This window comes from Colobus angolensis, unplaced genomic scaffold (genome assembly GCF_000951035.1).
Source record: "Colobus angolensis palliatus isolate OR3802 unplaced genomic scaffold, Cang.pa_1.0 Scaffold190, whole genome shotgun sequence".
Classification (NCBI taxonomy): domain Eukaryota; kingdom Metazoa; phylum Chordata; class Mammalia; order Primates; family Cercopithecidae; genus Colobus; species Colobus angolensis.
In genome coordinates, this window is record NW_012115044.1 from 1765892 (window position 1) to 1783653 (window position 17762).

The 17762-nt window shown below is 34.7% G+C and overlaps 1 protein-coding gene across 3 annotated transcripts in view; it reads right to left on the minus strand.

Moving 5' to 3' along the window:
• The window catches only part of ZBTB20 (zinc finger and BTB domain containing 20), an 816082-nt gene that overhangs the window by 424056 nt on the left and 374264 nt on the right, over positions 1 to 17762 (minus strand). The window contains exon 1 of one of the 3 annotated variants that reach the window (XM_011940602.1): positions 9047 to 9426. The exons of the other annotated variants lie outside the window; for them this stretch is intronic. The gene's annotated coding sequence lies outside the window, so the exon portion shown is untranslated. Of the gene's footprint in view, positions 1 to 9046; positions 9427 to 17762 lie in introns of those variants that run through there. 3 annotated transcript variants of the gene reach the window in all.

Here is a 17762-nt window from a genome sequence, read left to right on the forward strand (position 1 = left end):
TCTCTCTCGTTCTTTCTTTCTTTCTTGGGTTTTTTATTGTAGCTTTCTCTCTTTCTCTCTCTCTCTCTCTCTCTAGCTAAAAATTCACTCTAAATTTCAGGAAATTTTCAAGAGCTCCTTTTAGAGGTTCTGACACAAATCCTGTTGTGGTAAAGTTACAAACTAGTCTACACTAACTCTCAGTCTTTGTTTAAAGCAAAATAATGGAGTTTGGGGTGCAACCTGGTGAACTCAAAGGTCCAATTGCATAAAGGCAAAGAGGAAAGCCAGGCTTGGGCACTTCCCTAGAAAATGAGGGTTACTGGTTTGAAGGCCAGTCTTCCCACTGCTTCACTGTATGTGGCGACTATTGTTAAATTAGATATCCCTATTCTGATGAAAAGGCAATGTGCTATTTTGGGGGTATACATGTTCCAAGCTGTAAACTGCAAAGTGCTGTATAAAAGTAAGGTGGTGTTAATGCCTCATAAGATAAACATATAGATTGATGATGGATGCATTTAAAATGCCTTAATTGCCCACTGTAAAAAAGCACTAAATAATTATAACAAAAACAATTCTTCAGGAAATTTGGTGGGAAAAAGGTCTATAGGATATGTTTGCTAAGAATAATTAGATTTTAGTTTTGGAGGAAAAGTTAGGACAAGTCACAGGAGGCATTCGACGAGAAGTCGGAAATGCCTAGTACATAGGCCACACATTTTAAGTCCTTTAGTTTCTTCAAAATTGACAGTAACATGTCCTCCAAAACCAAAAGGAAAATCAAAGGATGTCGCCCATACTTATGTACCTTTTGCTACTGGAGATCTAGTGAATCCATAGCCTTGGATTTGTATTTCTATAACATGATAACATAGCAAAATCTCACCATCACTTTGTTTTAAATAAATTGGCAGCTGGGTGCGGTGGCTCAAGCGTGTAATCCAAGCACCTGGGAGGCCCAGGCGGGCGGATCACGAGGTCAGGAATTTGAGACCAGCCTGATCAACATAGTGAAACCCCATGCTACTAAAAATACAAAAAAATTAGCTAACCGTGGCGGTGGGTGCCTGTAATCCCGGCTACTTGGGAGGCAGAGGCAGGAGAATCACTTGAACCCGGGAGGCGGAGCTTGCAGTGAGCCAAGATGGCACCACTGCACTCCAACCCAGGTGACAGTCTCAGACTCAGAGAAAGAAAGAAAGAAAAGAAAGAAAAGGAAGGAAGGAAGGAAGGAAGGAAGGAAGGAAGGAAGGAAGGAAGGAAGGAAGGAAAGAAGAAAAGGAAAGAAGGAATTGGCTATGCCTCCAACTGAATTATACTATAAACTTCTTTCCCGTTACCAATAATGTAAGTATACAACCAGGCACAAGCATGAGAAAGGATGAATGTTAGTCTTAGAAACTTTGGTTTGTATCCCATTTCCACCTTTCAACAAGTCATTTAGCCTCTCTAGGTCAAGATTTTCTTACCTATTAAATGAATATAATGGTACCCATCTCACAAAATTGTTTTAAGAGTTAAATGTAAAATGCTTGGCACAGAGAGGTCACTCAATAAATGGCAGCCAAGTCACCACATGCAGTAAAACCCAGATAAAATATATTCAGCCAGGACTGTTGCTCTGTGAGTAGGTCTGCTATCCATGCTACAAAATCCATTAAGCCTAAATAATTTGGTCATTTTAGCAATACTCTTTAGAGATTTTTTTAATGACATTTCCCAAAGGTCAAGCTAGCTTATAGTTATGTGGAACTGCTGCATTTATAAGAGAGCTTTAGTAGGTTCATAAAATAAGTAAGTCTTGCTCCCCAAATCCAGGATCATAAAGACCTTCTATCATAAAGGGTAAGAGTGACATTTAAAAAACCAGTTTTTAAAAAACGATGGTAGCCAATAAATGCAGATGATCAGGATGACAGCAAGTACCCCAAGTCAAAGCAACACGGAGAAGAAACAGGCCCTAGCCTGCAGATGACACTGTAAACACTGAGGAGAAATGGGAGAGTAAAGAGCAACATTGAGTCTCATCAGACTATAGGTGAAAAAAGATTCAAAATCTGACTCTAAAGCAAGAGGTAAAGAAATATTTTAAAATGCATATCTGTAGGAAGAAAAGCAATAAAGCAGAATTCCTAGGAATTGAGAAATACTTACAAATAAAATGCTTAAGTAGTAGTTTCCAAGGTGAGGCTAGCTGCAGAAAATACAAATATTTATGGGTTAAATCAGGACTGAGGAAAATATAAAGCCAAATATGGGCAGCTCTGAGGGGGAAAAAATAGGCGGCTTGGTACTCAACTGTCATCACAATTCATTTGTGTTTCACGTCCCACTGTTTGTGACATTAACAGAATTTTTAATTTAGCAATGGACTATTTTTATATTGTGAATCTCTTCAGCCATTTTCCATATGTAGCTACCACTGTAACTAGCAATAACAGCCTTTTGAGCATTAAAATGTTTCCAATTAATAAGATTCAAATTAGGGGTCACCTAAGAGTCTTCCAAGTTAATTCTCTTTGTCTATGCTTTGAAGTAGAGTGGTATGCCTGCTATTTATTTGCATTAAGCCCAAATTATTTGACCATTTCAGTAACAAATCCTTAGGTAGCCTTTGCTTTTATTGTCATTTTCCAAAGGATTAAGTTAGTTTTAGATTTTTGAACTGTGTTTTCATTTAACTAAAATAACTAAAGCAATCTTTTAATGAAGGTATTTAAATAGATCAAATTTACACCAAGTTCCTACTGTGTGTCAAACATTAGCAAGCAATTTAAAATGTTATTATTTATGTATCAATGCATACAAATCATATGTATTATATATTAATGAGCTTATAGCCATTATACACAGGACTTTCATGTGTTATTATTGTTGTGGTTATTTCTGTTGTTAGCAGGTATTATTTATTAAATATCTATTATGTTCCAAGAATTCTACCAAGGACTATACACACTCACCATGTAATGAAGATATTATTGGTTTATTTTCCATTTGAAGATTTAGTCACAAAAAGTAACTTGTCCACGAGCATGTAATTTGTGCATTCTCTTAAAATCACTTCCACTTCCACATAACACCTGGATTAATGTATGCTTTTTCTTATAAAATATACTTCAATTCAATAAAGATTCTTTAGGCACCTACTATGTGGCAGCTGCTAGGATAGTTATCTTTGTTTGTTATTATGCTAAATCACAGATCTGACCATTAGAATCTCTTTCTTCCTGAAGACAGGCTCTTTAGGTAAAACTGTATTTCTTATCATTTTCCATCACTGATTGAATAAAGAAAGGTGGCACTATCTGGAAAACATTAGAGTGTTGGATTTACAATTTTCTTTTAATAAAACAAACCAAGTTAATCACAAATTGTTGAAACAAGATATGTGACATGAAAGGCATTTAAGTCACTTTTAGACATTATTTCTATCTAGAAACAGAAATTTAGTCCACATAATGTCATTTATCTACTGAGCTAAATCATATTATAATTTTCATCTATTAAATCCAGATTCTTAATATGTGTTGCAAAGATAATATATCTGACCCACTCTCAGTAAGAAATGTGTCTTGAATTGTTTTGTCAGTAATAATAATGGAGTTGTACTAGATAAAATATATTTTCAGCAAGTTTCTCTGGTAATAAAAATAACTGTAATAGTAGTAATAATACTAGTAATCACCAATAAATAATAGATAGCATGTATTGAACTCTACTATGTGCCAAGTACTGTGATTAGCACTTTACATGTATTATCTTATTCATTTCTCAAAATATTACATGAGGTAAGTACCATAAATTCAATTTAACAGAAAAGCACATTGAGATATAGAAATCCAAAAATCTGGTCAAGATCACACAGACAGAAAAGAGGTACAAGTCTGGATTGGAACCCAAGGAATCTGACTCTCATATCTACTCTAGGTGGGGGTTATAGCAGGTGCTATGGTGTTTGTTTAAGAGAGTATTGCATTTGTGTAGTTTTATCTACATCATTAGGGTTGGGGCCCATTTGGTCTGTAAGCCAAATCCGAAGACAGCCGAAATGAGTTAAGGTTTGAGTTCGTGCTATTCACACTATCTGCCAATTAAAATGCTCACTTCTAAGAAGCTGTAGCCGGTTGGCATAACCTTAGGACATAATACATGCTCAAAAAAGTATCTGAAGAATGTTAACAATGGTTTCTTTAAGTGGTGATTTTACTTTCTTTAAAAAATACTTTTTCCTATTGTCTGAAATATTTTCAACATGGACACATTACTCAGGTGATCAAGGGGAAATTCAGAACTTTACTTAAAGAATGTTTTTGTTTTGTTTTACAATTAGGTTGTTAGTCTCAGTTAAAACATAACTCCTGCTGGGAAGCCTTTCCTGTTGTTCTACTCTCTGACCTTTTGAAGGACAGTACTCTTTACTCTGTCTGCCTCAGAATCTTATGAAGGCCATATACTATTGTTAATTATCAGTCTTCTCTGCTTTATGTAAAGTCCCTTGAAGATTGACCCCATTACTTATCTACCTTTTAGAGCTCTAAGCATCTTGAGTGCCTAGCACTCAATTCAATGAAATAACCCAGAACACACATACATCAGAACAAGCCCAAAAGATGAAAAAAAAATTATTTTAGGGTTGACAATGCACACTCTTGGTATTTACAGATGACTTGTTTCTCCCCTTACATTATGTGCAGGTCCCCATGGAAAGAAGTTTCCTACAAGAAGTGTCTTGAATTTACTGGTCTATTCTCTGGAGGATTTTACAAATGCATCAAGGACTCAACATCAAGACTCAACATATGACTTAGTATATAGTAGTTCTTAATAAATGATAACTTAAAAATTAAATAATATTTTTTAAAGTGGTGAGAGATGGCTTAAGGGTGTTCAAACAAATTCAGAGTTTTTGTCTAGTCTAGGTGTTTCTAGACTTATGAGCAGGCAATCACATATTACTGAGTATTATGTATTAGTTAGTGTTAGTTACTGTTAACTAACTATTATGTATTAGTTAGTTTTATGTATTAGTTAGTTTTAGTTAGTGTTAATAAAGTATACTAAACCCTCACTGATGGTTGTAGAGAAATCCTACTATTTTATGCTCATATACTAGAAATGTTTAAAGTCACAATTTTAAAACAGTGAACTTCAAACTTTATTATGCACAACTTATATAACAACTTTATTATAACTTGGGCAGTTTCCTAAACTGCAGATCCAGGCTACATTCTCAGAGCTTTTTATTTAGAAATTCTGGAATGGGGTTCAGGAATCTCCATTTTAACAGGTGCTCTAGATAATCCTGATATAGGTAATCCCTGGGTAATCCTGATACAGTTGGTCCTTGAACTACTTACCAGGGACTAGGCTACAAGGTAATATAATAATAAATCTATATAGTTCACCTTTTCAATATGAAGAGAAGACTAGCCTATTAAATGTGACTTAACTATCAAAATTACCTGTGAAAAGAATAGGCAATTTTCTAAGACTTCTCAAAATGAACCAAAGGAGGACATAAGGGCAAGAAATATTAAATTTCAAGCCAGAAATGACTCTTTTTAAAACTTCAGAGAGACTGACAATCTGCTTAAAGTAAAAGTCGAAGAATGGCAGCAGTACAGCAGTGTTTTATGAACAACTTAGGAAAGCAATGTTGATTTAAGAGGTTTATTTGATAATATGTTTTAATGGTTATTATAAAAGTGAATGCTTTCTAAACCTTTGATTTGCTACTAAAAATATATGTGTATTTATTTACATGAAAGAATTTTTTAAAATTCCCCCTTTAACTCCCTACTTTCCACAGATTGTTAGCTTACCAACATTACTGCATTAATCGTGTCTTTTCTTTTCTCTCTCTAGAAACACATGCCCAGGGATTAAAAGGGGATTACTTTGGTCTACTTCCACATCCATGTCCCAGGGAAGGTACTGCTTCTGCTTCCGACCTGACCTTTAGGTATCTGCAGCCTTAAATTCTTTACAGTGGCAGCTGCTTTAGCACTGACTTCTTTGAAAACTAAGAGCTCTTTTCAAGAGCCATTTTCAAGACAAAAAATGAAAATTATTTTCTTATGCTTACGGATGTTATAAACTGTGTAATAAGCTTTTCTCTTCAACTTTTGCTGCAAGGAAGTTTAAAGGCAAATGTATAGCACTTCACTGAATATAGTTTGCATGCTGACCTCACTTCTAACTCCATCTTTATATCCTTTCCTTTATTGTTTTATTTTTCTTACCTACTTCTAATTCACGTATTTTGCTGCATTCATGTATTTGTGTTTATTTTTACATTGTCAGCCATTTTAATTCCCTTATTAGAGCAATAAATAGTAAATAAGACAAATAAAAAAAATTTTGTATATGTATTTGGTATTTACATCACATGTACTCAAAATAAAAACTAACCTCCTAAAATAATTGACATATTTCATTATTCTTTGGGCTATAGATTCACTTGACTGCAGCACTTCCATTTAGGGAGACATAAAATTAAAATCCCACCATGAAAAAATCCAAATGAAATTTGACATAGGTATTTTCAGCTCCAGGTCATTAATTCAGTTCTGACTGACATCTTTCAGTTCTGTTTTAAAATTTTTGTGTTCAGTCTTTAGATTACACACAAAAAAAAGTTTTGGCTTAATCAGCCTAATAAAGTGTATATTTCTGAAAACATTTTTTATTTAAACAAATATAGAAGTATACATGATACATACACATACATTTTTTACTTGGAGTCTTCAAACCAAATATTTCAGGCCTTTGCTTCCATTATTATTTTCTTTTAAGTAAATGCTTTTCATTAAGCAACAAAGAGTAATAGTCATCTCAACAACAAAAACTTACATTCAGGCTAAATTTAGTCTATTCTCTATATTCTCCTCTGAGAATGATCCAGCCAGTCTCAGTCTGATTCTAGTAAAACTCAGGTAATGTAGAAGAACTCTAATTGAGCATTAGACTTTTTAACAATTATATTCATATTGATAAGTCCTTATACGACCAATCTAGGTGAAATATTACTATGCTTGGGACTTAAAGATGATTTTTGTTCTTTTATTAATTTCTGAATGTCATATCCTTCCAGATACCAAAGAAATATAGTACCACCTGGGAATAATGCCAATTTGCACTTAAAAAAATATTTTGTTGCTTTTCCCCCTCAGCATGGGCAACCAATAGCTGATTCATATTTTCATTACATCACAGTTGGATTACAGAAGTTCTCTTTAGTCTGGCCTCCGCATGTCTCTTGCAACTCATTTGTAGACAGTCCAGAAACTAGCAGCTGGACTTCATTTTTGTTCCAGCAGTCACCATCTTATAATGTTTCTCTAAGTCACTGTGAGTTTCACTGATGACAAGTCTAAAACTCCACAAGGTATTCATATTTAGTGGGTTAAATCAGAGAGAAAAGATTACGATTAACTTTCTAGAGGTTCATGTCACTCAACTATACTTTGCCATTCATTTCCCATACGTCAAAAAGGTGGAATAATACTATTCTCACATAGAGGACTAATAAGATATACTTAGCAAAAGTAGGTGGTTGCAAAACATATTTTTAAAAATCAGAGTGCTGTATTTTTAAAATTTTGCATAGAACTCTGGTTCAATTTTTGAGTCTTTCCAATTTCTCATAACTCTGCGGTATTCATAATAAAGCAAGCAGATGGTTAAGTCTCTGAACATATGCTTTAAATGCCCCCTTTGCTATTTCTAAATAATGGACCAAATTTTGCCCTCAGATAGTCACAAGAAACTTTAAGGAGGCTGCCTCTTGAAATCTGAGGACAGAATGTGATCCAGTTGGAATTAAACCTTTAAAAAATATATTTTCTGAACTTTCTTATGAGCTCTATTCCTTATACTAAGGATCACATTTTTAAATAAAATAGGAAATAATAAGAGAAAAATCCTAACCAATACAATATTACATGGTTCAAGGAACAGATTAGAAGGCAACATATGTTTTATTTATTTATATTTTAAAATTCTGATTTTCTAAAACATGAGAGTCATCTGATTTAATTTCTGTGTGATTACCAGATTTTCCACTTTTATTATTATTCCTATTACTAGTATCATGTAGATGTTATATTGTTAAAGCATCTGGTAATTATTAATTAGTTAATTTAGTCTAAATTATGATTATGCCTCTGTTTTAAATCAATGTTTTTCATAGTTATTAAAAGCCAAAAGCACTATTTTTCCAGTCACATATTTTCATTTCAAAAACAGTTTGTTGTCGATGAAAGTGCATTTTCCAGGTTATCACAGAATATGCAATTCATCTTCAATGGATATACATATTCTGGTAATGTTGCTCCCATAACCTAGCTGTACTTGTAAGAGTATTTCTGTTTCTTAATGTCTATATTTTACACATGGAATTAACCTCCATTTGCACACTTATATTTCTATGTATTTAAATTTAGTCCTGAAAAACCTCTAAACTAGTCTCTCCTGTCTTACAATGTCCACAAAACTTAGCATCTGATTAACATTACAGATAAAAAGACCACACAATTGACAATAAGGACACTTTAGTTATTATAGAAGTCTGAAGTTTAAGTATTTCCAAACTATAACGTCCCTCTAGGAATTCTCAACAAGGACTGGCTTGGTCCTAATGAAAACAGTGTTTACTTTTAAAAATAAATGCAATAGTTGTACCCAAATATGTTCGAAACACTGTATGACGTGTCATAATCAACAATGTTGGAAATAACTGAAGATCTTCAAACCAACTGATAATTTTATACACATATCCACAAATACCTGAACCAAATTTGTAATTACTATTGGGACAAAACATTAACATATTCTTCTGCTAATAAAGACAAACAACTTTGAGAAAATCCTCTCTCATTCTCACGTCTCTAACTTTCACAATAAATGCAGCACTGAAACTAAATTCCCAACTTAGAAATACGCTGAGCTCCAATAAACAAGTTGATTTTAAAAACTCACCAGACTAACAGTTATGCTTTTTCCCCTATCTTTCCTTTGCTTTCCCTTGTTCTTTCACTTTCCATACACACACAATCACACTTACCTGTACAAGTCTGAAACATCAGTCTATGTATTTTTTTTGAAATGTACTCTGTACCGATGCATTTTTCTGTGTTTCTTTCTAACCCTCAGGAATGTTAAGAATTTAGGAAGAGAGCCACAGCTTAAGAGAGCAATTATTTGCCAGTAAATACTCAATTTGCTTGTCCTGTGATTTTTCTTCTAACTTGCATATTCAATAATCCGTCCCTGACTGCGTCACGAGCACAAAAAGTCTTTTCTCCAAAGGAGAACACTTTCGCCAATCAACCTTCAGCCATGCCAGGGCACAGCTCGTCAGGGTGATTTGTTAGCTTTAATTAATAATTCCTCACACTGGCCATTTTCACAAATAATGCAGTGAGGCTGGGAGGCTAGATCGCTCTGATTCAGACAGATAAAACTACAGTGGAAAGGGGATGGGTGGGGGAATTCAGACGCCGTTTATAAACACCTCTAATCATACTCTTTCAGTTTACAATATAGAGGACATCTCAGTTGAATTACCACGTTATGTCCACCAATTTGTATTCAGATGGAAACCATATGTTCCTCCACTTTATCTGCTAGGGCCTCCCTGGTGCCAACACAGTCATTGGGCAGACAACATTTACAAAAGAGGTCTCTAGCCTCCGGATAGCAAAAGTTTACTGCAGGGTGAAGTTGAGAAATCAGACATATACTGCACTTCTCAGTGAGCTTGTGTAACAGTCTGGAAACACAGAAGTATGAGTTATGAGTGTGAGATTTTCTCTTATCCTGCTGTGTGATACTGGGCATTTCATTTAGCCTTAAAAAAAATCTCATACCTCATCCTCAAAACAGTTTGCAACAATGACTGATTTGTTCATGCATTCCATGAACATTTATTGACTCCCAAATATATGCCACGCACTGTATTAAATGCTGAGAGTTTTGCTTGAAAGTAAGACTTTTCCATTTAACTGGCCTAATCCATGGGCTTGGGCTTGGACAAAGCCACCAAACAGATAGTGTGCAAATAAAAATAAGGATTCCTAACAGTTTCTGTGTGGCTAAACCAAATAATCAGTAATTGACAACACACTTGAGTCCATTGTGCAAAAGTCATGCTCAGGGTAAAAAAGAATATACAGAGATTAAAAAATAACTTTTTTCAAAGATTAAAAAATTTCCCTCAAAGTGACTAGAGCACTAAGAAATATATTAATATGTTCATAAACAATTTCCAAAGATTCCCAATCGCTTTAGGAACATGCAAAGAAAAAAATTGTATTAATGTCCCTAATCTTTTATAAGAATATATGCCTGTGTGTGAGACTGCAAATTTATTAATTTATTGGATACGTATTTATTGAGCATCTACTCTATTTCAGGAACTGAATAATATTGGAGATAAGTAAAGCACAGCCTCATCATTCAAGAAGCTCACAATTTAGTCACCAGACTCATCTCAACTGAAAACTGTAATACAATATAGCCAGAGCAATGACACAAATATAGATAAACATATAGGATGGGCCTCCTAGAAGTGATGCATCAACTATTTGTAAAGGTTGAGTAGAAGTACCAGTGGTAAGAACATTCTAGGGAGAGTCAAACCTTTGAACCCTTTCTCAAACTGTTACTAGAAGCAGAACACCAGTTCTAGAAAAGATGGGATTTAATACATGACAATTTCAGATAAACGTTTCAGATGGTAAATATTGCAGGGTTTAAAAATAAATTTATTAAGAAACAAATGTCCCCCAAAACTATAACGTCTTGATATCATCAAAAAAGCAAGCAGTATCTCCAGCACTGGCACATAGTAACATACACGTCTTTCTCACTTTGTGTGTTTCAGTTCTCTCAGGCAAGTATGAAGCATGCTTGACACACACTGCCTTTCTGTGTTTTCTTGCCCATTTTTCTTCTTTTACTATGGGCAGGCTTGTACTGCTTCTGTTTTCATTGTACCATAAGATAAATCTATCTGCATGACTGTTAAAGGAAGGGGAAAATCTATGTCCATTTTGTGGCCACACACATACCTCTAGTCAGATAGCACATACTATATGGGACTAAGGGTGCAAATGTTAAATGAGAAAGGAAACAATACTCCTAAACCTCCAAAAAGCTCTTTCATAGCTAGTAAATATCCCTGAAAACTATATAGAAATCTTGGTGTTATTTAACATTTTGCTTTATAGTATATTTAACAGTATAAGGCAACAGCCAGAATACTACATTTACCATAGATCAGTAACATCTAGCCATTTAAAGAACTTACAGTTTACTAATTCATTAAATATGTATGAGTTGAGCTCCTACTACATACTGAGCACTTATCAGTAAATGTTTGATTTTTATTCCCACAATGCTTATACATAATAATAGTTAACATTAGCTGAGTGTTAACTATATGCTAGGGACTAATCTAAAGACTCTACATATAATATCTCATTTAATTCTCACAGTAACATTGTGAGGTAGGTACTATTACCATCTCCATTTAATGTATTATGAAACTCACAAGTTGAGAAGCTATATATACACAACGTGAATTCATTCTACCCAATGAGACCAGGGCAACTAATGTCCAACTAAAATCAGATTTATTACTTTATAGTTACATAGTCACACATAATGTTTATGTTGTGAAAATCAAAGAAAATGAGTCTGGGCGCGGTGGCTCACGACTGTAATCCCAGCACTTTGGGAGGCTGAGTTGGGTGGATCACCTGAGATCAGGAGTTTGAGACAAGCCTGGCCAGCATGGTGAAATCCTGTCTCTACTAAAAATACAAAAATTAGCTGGGCATGGTGGCAGAAACCTGTAATCCCATCTACTTGGGGGGCTGAGGCAGGAGAATCGCCTGAACTCGAGAGATGGAGGTTCCAGTGAGCCGAGATCACGCCATTGCACTCCAGCCTGGGTGACAGAGCTAGACTCCAACTCAAAAAAAAGAAAAAAAAAAGAAAGAAAGAAAAGACGATGATATGCTTTATGTGCATAGCACAAAATCTAGCCCAGAATAGGGGTAAAATATATGGCATTTGAAGTATTCAGAGTTAAAAGTTACCACATACAACTAAGACTTACTGTTTCTGGACCAAATGACCATATATTATTGAAGCCTATCTTAGACAATAAACGTAAGTAAATCTTAGTTAAAGCAAATTAGTCTTGATAGTCTGGTAGGTTTTCCTTTGAAGATGTTAATAATATAGTTGAACTGGTTGTGTTTAAGAAAACAGAGCTGACAGACAAAATAGAGATAGATGACACAGGAACTTACCAGTTAATAATAGAAAAAATTCTTGTTTTTCCAAGTGATTAATACAATATTACATTGTATTTAATGTAGATGAAAAAGCTTATTTGGGACTCACTGGGGAAGCCACCACTCAGTATAATTATATGCTCTTTTCAGATAACCCCACGCTGCTAACTTTACGGCTAATTGCCAGCATTTGCCAACTCCGAGCACTCTGACGCCCTCTCCACATTCTTTCTTCTCTCTTGACATTGACTAAATCCAGCCAACTCTAATTCTTGACCTAAAATATGGTGCAAATATCCATGGAACACAACATTTAGTTATGGTGATAAAGCTGGTTCTAGATGAAATGGTGGTATTTCTTCATGGAGGGGCTACAAAGAGGCTCTTTTCATTTGCTTGTGTGTGTAAGTAAAGTTTCTTCTTTGGGATAAAGGACTCCATTATTGGTCTTTATTCTGTGGATATTGGCTGAGATGTTTTGTATGGGAAAACCAGCAGATGAGTTCATGAGCATCCGTCTGAGCCATACTAACCTAGTGGCACCTCCTGGGAAGCCAGGGCTTTCTAGAATCTGTTTATTTCTCAATTGAAAATCCTAATTCATAGAAGTTAAAAGTATAGAAGACAACTTCACGTACTCTTTCTTCATGATACCTGGATTGGTTACAACTCAGTAAAATTTTAGCCTGTTTGGTCCCTCCTTCCTTCCTAGCTATCTGAGTCTCTAGTCTTACATAAGGAAACCTTGTCTTCTAATTGAAAATGATCACAAACAGAAGTTATGACAGACACATTTCAAAATAGATGCTATTTTTCCAAAATAAATTCCACATACATTCCAATTTCTGAACTTATGTATTTTCACATGCATTATATAAATACCTAACACCTTAAAATGTTTTAGTGAGACCTAGATAATGAAGGAATGAAAAGGTGACTTAATCCCAGTTTTTCTAAACAAGAATTTTAGAACTCACGTATTTTAAACTTGTTAAGTGGTGAGCAATACAATGGGCTGTATATTTGTTTGAGAGTTAAAAATCAAAAATTTTCTCAGAGTTTTTTAAGGCATTGCTTTCTCGACCTGGGAGAAATCTTCGACCTTCACATTCTCAAAAGGAGAAAAATGTTTCTTGTCAGAAAACTAGTCATGGCTAGTCCATATGAAGAAGTCCAAGACTGTGTCAGCTTCTCTGTGACCTTGCTATGAGATTTGCTACAAGTAATTTAATGCCTTTCTATGTCTCAGGTTACTTTTTATCTATGATACCTCAATGATATTATTAAGATAATGTGGATCAAGTGTTTTGATCATTGCATAGAACATATGCTAAAGCCCTAAATCCCCAAATATCAGAATGACAACTTGAATTTCAGAATGACACTAACACCTCTACAACCTTCAATAGCATATTTAGCACCTCAGTATCTCCACTTTTTCAGCTATAAAATGGGTATAGTCATCTTTACATTTTCCATCAAATAGTATATTGAAATAAATAGAGATTATTACAAAATCTGTTGAAAGATTTCAACAAAATGTCATACACGCAAGGGAGGTGATGAATATATTAACTGGCTTGATTAAATATTTCTACAATGTATACACAGATCAAAATATCACACTGTACCCCATAAAAATATATAATTATTTTTCAATTAAAAATAAATAAATAAAAATTAAAATGTAATCAACCTCTGAAGCTGATTTTCAAATATATTTAGAGGAATTGATTTTAAAATATCAAAGCATAAGAAGTAAATGTTTTCAAGCATATTTAGATACTTATGAAGGAAAACTATTAAAAGACAGGGAGCAGGACTGCCTTTTCTTTGTGCGGCTGGCTGCATTCTATGATGGATTCAAAACCCCAGTAATGAGAAAACAGAATCAGAAAAAGTGATTTTTAGCAGGCTGTTGAATGACACATAAAATAAAATGTATTCATTAATGAGTCAGCAAAAAATGTTCCGCATGAGCTTTTAGAGCCAGAATTTTTAAGCAGCTTTTTCATACTTAGTACAGTCGTGTTCCTGAAGTATCCTCTAACAACCCCCTCCCATGTCTCTCTCTCTGTCTCTCTCTTCTTTTTTTTTTTTTTGCCTTATACTGCCAGGTTGGAATAATGACCAAAGGGAGGAGCAAAACAAACAGATATGCTCACTGTGGCAGAAGCCACTCCAAAGATCAAAGACCCGATTCAGCCATGGCTGCCAAAATCAGAACCACAGTGGGTGCTCATCGGCATGGTGCCCTGAGAACCACGTGGGCTACCCTTGATAGGTTAGCAGCTGGGGGTGCAGGCCCCACATCCTGCTTAGAACCACCTGCTAAGAACTGGATGTGCACATTACCTTACCCACTCACAACATTTGATTTCAACTAAATTCTACTCTAGTATTATGTTTATTGAATGATGTAAGTCTAACAGACACTGTAAAACTCACGCAAAAACATAAGTACTGTCGACTTCAATTTCACATCTTATAGTACCCAAAAGGGAACTCTGATTTTCCTATATCAGTGAGTAAAATCTTGAACAATTAGTAAACAAGATCATTTTCTTTTTCGATTTTTTATAGAAGTTGGAGATGGCCTTGTCCACATATCTACAGTAACTGAATTATATCAGTAAATATAAGAATTACAGCTTAATTTCACCCATTTTCTGTCTTAAATAATTCATAAATTAATTAGTCATTTTATTTTATTCATTGGAAAAATTGTGTCTTAGGTGATGATATTCAAGTAGGGACCCAAAATGTTAAAAACAAAGATAAGGAATAGATACTACATTTTTTCCCACTGATTTCTATGGATTTTCTATTACAGAAATAACTTCTGCAGAGCACTAGTACTTCTGCAGAATATAGTAGGATATTCTCAAAACCAGGATGGTGATAAAATGAATACAATCAGCATCAAGTGATGAGAAGCAGATGAGTAAAGGAATATGGCACAGCACTAAAATAAAATGGGTCCTTAATTTAAAGAACGCTTGCTTAAATTTTACCTTATGAAGAGAAATATTGAAAAGAAAAAGAAAAAGAAAGAAGGAGAGATGAAGGGAGAAAAGTTGGAAGGACAGAAGAAAGGAAGTGAGGGAGAAAGGAAGGAAGGGAGGAAGGAAACCAAGGGAGGAGGGAGGGAGAAAGGAGAAAAACAGTGAGTAAAAAAGCAAGAAAGAAGGAAAGGAAAAAAAAAAGGTAAAGCCATTATAGACCCACTGGCTGGCCCTCTAATCTTCCTTCTCTGCTTCCCACCCCAACCCAAATGTCTGGGACACAAGTGGGATAGTTGGGAAAAAGGGGAAAAAAGGAAAATTTCTTTCTCCAGCTGATGCTCACTTTGGTACCAATAGCTCTAACTCAACAGTTCCAAGTGTTTTTAATCTCATGTGGTCCTTTGAGAATAAATGAAACTTATCAACCTTCTCTCCAAGGAAGGGGTGGGGAGAAAGAAAAAGCATATTTACAAATACAAATAAAGTATACATTTAGATAAAATACAAAGTATATTTGCATACATTTTTAAAGGGCTTATATAAACTCTGAGATTCATCTCTGCACCATCTAATTATCCATTAGGTTAATATGAAAAACCATTGGCTCTAGAATCTGGACCAAGCCATAATAAATGGGTGGGGATAGGGATTTGGAGAAACGGAAATGAGATACAAAACAAACCAACCAAAAACACACACACATTAAAAATAAAAAGGTGCTGGGCACCGTGGCTCAAACCTGTAATCCCAGCACTTTGGGAGGCCAAGGCGGGCGGATCACGAGGTCAGGAGATGGAGACCATCCTGGCTAACAAGGTGAAACCCCGTCTCTACTAAAAAATACAAAAAAACTAGCCGGGCGACGTGGCGGGCGCCTGTAGTCCCAGCTACTCGGGAGGCTGAGGCAGGAGAATGGCGTAAACCCGGGAGGCGGAGCTTGCAGTGAGCTGAGATCCGGCCACTGCACTCCAGCCTGGGCGGCAGAGCAAGACTCCGTCTCAAAATAAATAAATAAATAAATAAATAAATAAATAAATAAATAAAAAGGTATTCCTTCTCTCCAAGTCAACCCTTAAGCTTCTGGCTCTTCATTGCTTCTGGAATTTAGATCAAGAAAAAGTATGATTTAACCAATAACTATTTAATTAATAAAAATAGATAAAATTATACAGCAAGATATATAATATTATAGCAATTCTTCATGTTTTTAATCATTAATTCTACATTCCTCCCTGTTAACTGTCTTTGATAGTGCACTAATATCTAATACTGCCCTGATTTTGAACATTAGCTCTCATACATACAATAACATTGAAATCCAACATCACTTAATATTGTGATTAGCAACTCATCAGACATATAGGAAATTACAAGGAGACTCTGCAACAGATACAACAAAGCAAATAAACAATAATAAACTAATTGCAAAGTTTTAACGATTATATATAAGAGGACACAGACCTTGCCTTAACTGTACTAATGGGAATTGTCTATATTTGTTTAAAATATAATATTGTTTTGCATAGTAATTCATAATCTTCGAATGCCTTAAAGTATATTTAGCTCATCTGACGTGAATATCAACTCTGGAAAGTAAATAGGAGAGATATCATTATCCTTTTTTCATAAGTGAGGGAACAGAGGCTACAAGCTATTAAATGACATTCTTCATATCACAAATCTAACATGTGGCAGAGCAAAGGCTAGAACTCACAGGTTCTGATACCCAGTAATTTTGCTACTATGCTACACAGTACTCAAAAAATATTCGTTACACATAGCTTGTTGAGGCACCTGTGTTGTCTTACTTTGGAAATTAGGACAATAGCATATATACTCAAATGAGTTTATGCCCATAGCATTTATTTATTCACAATAAAATTTTATTTTGGCACACAGTAAAACAGCAAGTATACTAGCTATTTAAGAGGTGTAAATAGATATATTTGAACGTGTGCTGCATATGTTATGGATAATGTTTGCATGTAGTATGTGTCTGTGTGTAGGGATTAGTGTATGTTTACTCATTTTGTTAGAATTTTGTTAGAAAAACAATACTGTTGAGTTAAGCCTGTGTTTTATTGTTAATCATGCATTTAGTAACAGCACAAGTTGACAAATCACGTATAATTGCTACATATTATAGCAGCACAATTCACAATTGCAAAATCATGGCACCAACCCACATGTCCATCAATCAATGAGTGGATAAAGAAACTGTGGTGTGTGTGTGTATAATATATATATAAATACACACATATATTATATACACACTATCATATATACTATATGTATACTATTCCACCATATATATGCATATATATATACATATATATGCAAATATACACACACACATATATATGTTAGAATACTACGCAGCCATAAAAGTAATGAATTAACAGCATTTGCAGTGACCTGGATGAGATTGGAGACTATTATTCTAAGTGAAGTAACTACAGAACAGAAAACC